This window comes from Ananas comosus, linkage group 17, assembly GCF_001540865.1.
Source record: "Ananas comosus cultivar F153 linkage group 17, ASM154086v1, whole genome shotgun sequence".
In the NCBI taxonomy this organism is placed as follows: Eukaryota; Viridiplantae; Streptophyta; class Magnoliopsida; order Poales; family Bromeliaceae; genus Ananas; species Ananas comosus.
The window spans coordinates 5,905,738-5,913,655 of record NC_033637.1 but is presented as its reverse complement, the minus strand read 5'-3'; the positions used below and the strand labels follow the sequence as shown (position 1 = coordinate 5,913,655).

Here is a 7,918-nt window from a genome sequence, read left to right as displayed (position 1 = left end):
GAGCCCGTGCGATGCATGCGGATGCGCGCCCGCGTCCACAGCGGGCCAAGCCCGTGCGCTGCGCGCGGGTGCGCACCGCCGCTCGCAGCAGGTAGGGCCCGCGCGGTGCGCTCGGGTGCGCGCCCGCGCCCGCAGCGGGTCGCGTCGAGCCCCTTGGCCACCGGCAGCAAAAAAATTTTTACATTTTAATTCTAATTTCAATGCACAAAGGAGAGAATAAAAAAATAAACTTATGTAAAAAATTCGCATATTTTATGATCAATTTTGAGAAAACTAAAACTAATTTAGTTTTCCTTTTAATCTTTTTAATCGATTTCACATAGAAAACAACAAAAAATTGTAGTACTAATCTACATAAAATTGATCAACAAATGCAAACATCACAGGCATGATCACAAGGCGAAAACAAGCATACATGCTCTGATACCAATTGTTGGAAATAATAGGGCAGCGGAAACTTACAAACCGGATAGCCAACGTATCCGGGAACCCGAATCGGATCGGATTGCTTGTTTTACAAGCCTTCTTGGATCGTCCTTGTCTCGATGCTTCTGGATCTCCCACGTTTCTCGCCTTCTCCCACGCGTACGCCTTACGCCACGGATCGGATGCGGATCTGATGCGATGGATGCTAATCGAAGAGGGCTACCAGAGTCCTCTTCTATGTCCACACTCCAAAACCCCGGGAACGTAGGTGGAAATCCCAGAGAGGAAGAAGAGAGAGAATAAGGAAGATATTTCGTGGGTTCTTACGAATTTGAGCGTATTCGATCGTCTCTTTTTTCGGAGAGAAAAAGGGGGCGCATATATAGAATAACGAAACCCCTAAAATATCCCGAATCTCATATAGATTAGGATAAGGATCAGGATATCTATTAACATATAATAGATATCCACTAGTAGATACGTTTCTTAACTGATAAGAAACATATGATTCATTTTTATCCTAAACTTATTAGGATAAATCATGATCCACGTCTTATGTGGATCGGGTTAAATCATAACCCGCCAATGTGGACACACCATATGGCAACAAAAGGCTTTGTCATTTTTTAATGCTTCTACACTTTCAAGCTCGTTGTTAAGCGAAGTAAGTTTGCTAAGAATCAATTCCATATCTTTTTTTGCCACTTCATATGCCTTCAAGTTCTTCGTACCTTCATTCATGAATTTTCGATACATTAAACTAAGTGATTCATGCCACTGTGCTCTACCACTTGATGAGTCAACAATTTCTACGTTTTTAGTTTTGTCGCTTGGTATACCACTTTTTGCTTCTTTTGTCCATCTTTTCAGTATATAGTTTTGAGGAATGTGATGGATGCATGTGAGAGCATGAGCACATAAAATGCCAGCATAATTAAACATCTTACAGTTGCAAGACACTTTCTCGTTATCTTCATGTACAGATACTACATATGAGTACATACGTTGATAAGGTTTTGAAGGGTTTTGTATAGTACAAACCTTATATGTGTTATTTTCCATTTGCGTTATTCTATAACCAGTAGAAGCCTTCAATTGATCCCTAAAATCCATAAAAACATTCTTCGTATATACATCACGAGCTTGTTCTTCAATAGGATTGAATGTCCACAAAGAAGCTTGTCCATCCTTCATTTTGAACTATTGTAAATTTTCATTTTCGTATCGACTTGCCACAATTTTTTCAAATTGTATTACAAACTTATATATTGATGTGTGGGAGTCTAACAGAATTTTCAATAAAGCATTCATACCTTCGCTTCATTGGGAAGTAGACATATTAGCAAAAAATATATCCCGAAAGTAAACAGGTGCCCATTGATGACAGTTTTTCCATAGCACTTGAAGATAATTAATATCATGCAAATTGTACTTTCGAAGCATAGATTCCCACCCACTTTCAAATTCTTCAATATGCCATTCTTGACCTCCCGTCAACCCAAAATAGATTTTGTGTTGTATGCTCCTCGTCCACATCTATAGCATAGAAAAATGACAGATCCGATACTTGAAGCTCTCGAAAATAGTTTAGAACACTTGCAACATCAATCCCGTTGAGACTCCTATTCTTTTCGACGATTGTATTACTTAAGTCTTTTCGTGTAAAATGAATATTTTGCATTCCACCTTCTCTTGCCGTCATAAAAGACATTATTTGAGACGTGGAAATATTTTGCTCGCTTAACATATTTATTACTTTCTTTTGCTCATTGGTAATGGAGCAATGTGATCGGAAAAAATGAGTTTTCGAAGGACTTACAATCAATTCATGGTTGTGCTCCTTGTGAAATGTAGTAACTATCCATTTTCCATGCTCGATCATTCTTAATCTCATAAGTGCCTTACAACCTGTTTGCCGATTTGGGAACTCCTTCTTTGGAGTTCTATTAGTTTTAGAATCTTCTTCTACTTCTTTCTTTTGGTTTGGAGGGTTTGCATGTCCTTCCTTAGAGCATGTATATGTTGTTGATGTAACCAAACCATCAAACTTCTTTGCTTTGTAGTGGGTCGCCTTTCTTATGCTAAATCCCGTCTTGAAGGCATATACATTATAGAACCTCTTTGCTTCATCAACAGAAGAAAAGATTTGACCAACATATGACTCGTCAGCTCCTTTTTCCATTTGATTGATTTGTTGATTCCAGCTTTCTTGATCTAGTTGGTCAATTGGCTCATTTTCAGAGTTTTTACCACTTGCTTCACAACTATTTAGAATCATTAATGATGAACTTCCAATCATACTCTCGTCAATCTCGAAACTTGATGAAGCCACTATCGAGCGACCATTCTCTTCGCCAATAGGATTATTACAATTTGTAATGTCCATCCCAAGTAAATCTACATAGGAAATAGATGAATAAAGATGAAAGAAAAGCATCAAATCTAAAGCATTCCAATTATCCTATTTTTTCCATTGACATTCAATCTAAGGCATGCTTTTCATGTAAAAATAATGTGTTCATGTAAAAATAATTCTAATATACAATCAAAGGCATGCTGATAAGATAGAGGATTTAGCATATGTTTTACTAAAAACAAATGTTTTACTAAGATAATCTATATGTAGATAAAGAGTGAATAATTTTGGAAAAAGAATAAAAATTTGTGCAAAACATTATTATACTTACAAAGGAGCTACTGTTGCTTCTTGGTTGGGGAGGGCAAAGCTGCCACTGCTTCTTCTTTGACCGCCCGCAGCCGCTACCCCCCCCAAATTTAAAATTTAAAATTTAAAATTTTTAAAATTTATACAAGATAACTGATTAATCAAATTGGATTTGTGCCAAAATGGGTTATATTAGATAACTGATTAATACAATTTATTGAAAATTTATTGAAAATTTGTATTAATCAAACTGGATTTGTGCCAAAATAGGTTATATTAGATAACTGATTAATACAATTTATTGACAGATGATCAAACTGAATTTTGGTGGGCTGATTAATACAAGATAACTGATTAATACAATTTATTAATACAATTTTTTTGGGAAGGGTGAAGGACGGCACATGTCGGGGGGTGGTAGTAGATCTATGGACGAGGGGGGTTTCCTTGGCTGCGCAGGCGAGGTGGTGGTGGTGGTGGTGGTAGATTGTCGGGGGGTGGTAGTAGATCTATGGACGAGGGGGGTTTCCTTGGCTGCGCAGGCGAGGTGGTGGTGGTGGTGGTGGTAGATCTGGTGGGCGGCATAAAGCTCGCGCGGACGAGGTGGTGGTGGGTTTCCTTGGCCGCTACGGCGGATGATGGGCGGCGCAAAGCTCTCGCGGGGAAGGAGCGGCGCAAAGCTCGCACGGACGAGGTGGTGGTGGGTTTCCTTGGCCGCTGCTGTGAGGAAGCAGAACCTCGACGCGAGAAAACAAACTTCGATAAAATTGACCGAAGGTTGGTTCGGAACGTTCGGAAAGGCCGAATGCATCAAAGAATGGCTTCTAAGGGGTTAGAGGACCTTAGAGAGCAAGTAGAAGAAATTCTGCAATTTTCGCAGGAAATGTGCTCTCGGGGTCCAGACCCTAGCTACAGGGTTGTGACGCACTGGACCTTTGCAAATTGCGAGGTTCGAGTGTTTGGACAGTGTCTCGAGTTTTTCCAGACTTTCTGGTGGGTCGTTGACAGTGTTCCGACCTATGGCTCGCATCCCGAGAATTGTAGTATTTTGTGTAGCGCTAAGGTCACTAAAGAGTTGGACTTAGCCTACCCTCGGATTGCATTCTGCACGAGGTGTAACCGGTGACAGGTCGATGGCTGTACCGGTACACATTTTGTACCGGTACACCTTTGATGGTCGTACCGGTACACTTGTGGCAAATTGCGAACCCGAGCCTCGGGTTTGCATTTTCGTAGGATGTGTACCGGTACACTTTTCCGTGTACCGGTACACTTTGGCAGAATCTGAACAGTTTGTTCTGCAGGGAGTTTTTCGCAATTGTGGGCTTCTTATATCAGCACCCACGCCCCTTAGGGCTTCTTTTGTGCTGGGACCTGAGGAGGAGAAGGTGAGAGGAGCTCTCTCTCCCTTTCTTTGCATTTTTACTCATTTTGCTTGGTTTTTATTGGGTTTTCTCTCCTCTATTTGCATCTTGGTGGCTTCTCCACCATTGTTGATGGCTTAGAGCTTGGAGAGGAGCTTGTGGCTGAGGAGATCTCCCACCCCACTTGGATTGGAGCTAAGTTTGGAGCTTCTTGAGAGGTTAGAGACTTGATTTCTCCCTTTGATCCTTGATTTGAGGTTTTTGTGAAATTAAACCCTAGAATTGGAAATTTAGGGTTTAATTGGGCATTTTCGTTCTAGGGCTTTTGAGGCTAGATTGTTGGGATTAGAAGCTTCCTTTGGCTTGGATTGGAAGGATTCTAACTCCCTTTTTAAGCCTTAGAGGGGATTTTTGCACTAGAGGTGAGTTTTCCTCACCTATGCTTGAATAGCTTAATGTTTGGGTAATTGGTTGTTCGTATGGTTCGAGTGACGCATGTTCTTGTACCTCTAGGACACTAGGAGGCTATTGGACATCTTCGTTGGAGCAAACGAAAGGTTTCGTTTACCATCGGTGGGTTTGGCTTCATGAAAACGGGGCGAAACGGCCCCTAAGCATTCTAAACTCTTTGTATACTATTTTTGAATGCATATTTATGCTAAGTAGTATTTATGTGAATTTTGGAACCCCTGAAATACATGTGTTATGTATAAGAAAATTTTCACTCTATATGGTAGAGCATTCTGGGTATTGTTGCATGCATTCGGGAAGAGCTCTCGCTAGTCATTTGGAAACACGCTTTATATGCTTAAAATGGTTCAGTTATGTAATTATGAACATTTGGGATGAGCTTGAACTTAGTGAATGAAAGTGTCATAAAGGGGCACTTAGGCTAGCACTTATGAGACTATCGTATTGAGACATAGAATTAGGCCACTTGAATATCTATTATTTTCCATGTTGTAGACATGATGACATAGAGATAGGCCTATGTGAGAGTTGTGATATATTCCATGTTGTAGACATGATGACTTGGTACTTGAGACATACTGATAGCATGCTTGCCATTGTGCTCATTCGCACAAGCTTGTGAGGGTCGCTCCCTACAAGCCGGCACTCCGGAGTTGGCCTATGCGATACGTTCGCCGTGCGGGATTGGGCGCCGAAGTGGATTGCCGTGGGAAAGGCTCATTCCTAGAGTGGGAATGTTGACTACCACGGGGCCATTAGGCAGGGCAGAGCCAGACAGCCTTCGGGTGGGTCTTATACCAGACAGCCTTCGGGTGGGTCTTATCAGAGTTAAACTATAACAATTAAAGTAATATGTGAACCTGGACTAGAATAGTAAACATTGACATCTTTACTACTACACTGTGGACATTGGATTGGTAGCATATTCATGCTTTTACATGTTGGGTATTCATGTGCTTACTCGTAGTAATCGCTTTCTTATTCATGCAAGTAGAGCTAAATAGAGATATCATGATTATGGGCTTTCGTTTTTTTATTTATTATACATTCTCTCTTTTTACCGTACTTGTACAATGACCAACTTTTGCAGTTTTGGGCCTAGTGGTGCATTTCACTGAAGTCAGTAATTGCCCACTGGGAACTACTATTTAATAGTTCTCACGTCCCCGTTTCTATGTTTTCCTTTCAGAGCCTTCGGCACCGGCAGAGGCACGGGATCGCGGCAAGGGTGTCGCGTAGCTAGCTCGGGAGAGTTTCTTTTTGCGCTAGGTGGTTACTTCTTCTCCTTTTTTGTATTTTGGGAGAGAGGGAGAGATTTTGTACCCTGTATAGAGAGACCACCTTGTACTCCTTTTAGCACTTGTTATGGGACCCCCATTGTACTTACTTTATGTTTTATTTAGTGGATTTACAGTTTTAACTTTATCCCTTGTTGTAGTATTTAGACTTTTATTATGCTCTGATACTACTAGATGTCTTGTATTATTGCTTTTATTATTGTTGTTTTTAGACGCCTTATATGTTATAGACATATGGCGGGTCTGGGCACGCGCCGGGCGGGCTTCCGCTAGGTCCCGGGGCGTGACAAGGGTCCGGACCCCGTAGCCGAAAACTGCCCAGTTCGGGCAGTGGAGAAAGCAGCTTGTTGAGGGGGTTTCTTGCAAATTTGCCAAGTGGGGGTTATATGAGAGGTGTTGTGGGCTCATCTCTCTCACTCTCCCTCACTTGCAACCCTAAAACTCTCCCTCTCTCTCTCTAAGAAGCTCTCCCTCTCTCTCTAGGAGTGGATCAAGAGGAGGGATTGGAGGAGATTTGAAGCTAGAAATGGAGCTTCATCTTCTTCTTCTTCCTTGGCTCAAGAGGAAAAGCTTAGTAGAGGTAAGCTCTTTGACCTGTAATGGTAGATTGCTAGGGTTTGGCCTAAATACCCTAGGAATGGGATTTAATGAAGCTCTAGGAGTAGTTGATCTCATTTATTGCATGAGTAAATGGTTATATGAAGCTTTTTGCAATAGTGAGGTATTAGGGCTTCCAAAAGAGAGCTTTTGTTCATAAGTGGTTTTGAGCTAAATTGACCCTATGTATCTTCAATTGAAGGTAAAGTTAACATTGTGGACACCTCAAATTGAAGTTCCTACGATTGTGCGACGAGTAATTGAAGAAATGGACCGTTTTGGCTTCGTTTCCGCCTGGAAGGCCGAGGCAACGTCCAAAAATCACGAAACTTGAATCCTAGCGTCACGGCATCACCAGAAGGTGGGGGGTGCTATCCGAAGCACTCGGACTTTTTCCTATGTCTAAGTTGTAATGTTAACCTTACATCTTGTATAGTGATGTCATGCATTATAGGATGTGTTGAGTAGTTGTATTTCCTTCTCTTTGCATGCTACCATAGTAGTAATAGAATTTGTGGGTTGAACACATAATCTAGTGGTTGCATGAAGATTGGGTTATGACATTGAATCCTATAGTGACAAGAGATAGTAGTGAACTTGGACAATATGTTTATGTAAATGAGTGGCATGTGAATTAGTGTAGTAGAGACACTTAAACATGATTATATAAACGAGTGGCATATGAATTAGTGTAATAGAAGCACTATGACATGAACCTAGGGATAGTAGAATTTTTGAGTTGCCAATGTGGTATTTGAATCTAGTGCGGTAGAAGCACTATGACCCTTGTAGACAGGGTATCCTCAGTAGACGAGGATTGGATCATACTCACTTAGTTTGTTTTCGCTTGTGGTGGTCGCTCTACACAAGCAGTGAGCTTCGGAGTCTTCACACTAGGGGCAGAAGTAGTTGTCCCGCAGGCGGTCTCGGTGTGCGAGTGCAGATTCTCTTCACCTATGAGATTTTGAGAAGTGAGTCGGGGCGTAACCTTCGGGTTAGCCATGCAGATTGGATAACAAGTGAATGAATGACATAGTAGAGCGTGCATTCATACCATGACATGAACATAGAGACATGTTAGTAGTTTCTCCTAGCTA

The 7,918-nt window shown here is 41.4% G+C and overlaps 1 long non-coding RNA gene across 1 annotated transcript; it reads left to right on the top strand.

Annotated features, from left to right (window-relative positions):
- Positions 4,440 to 6,130, top strand: LOC109722728. The gene is made up of 3 exons (XR_002219535.1): positions 4,440 to 4,479; positions 4,597 to 4,673; positions 6,116 to 6,130. It is a non-coding gene; the product is annotated as an uncharacterized LOC109722728 (long non-coding RNA).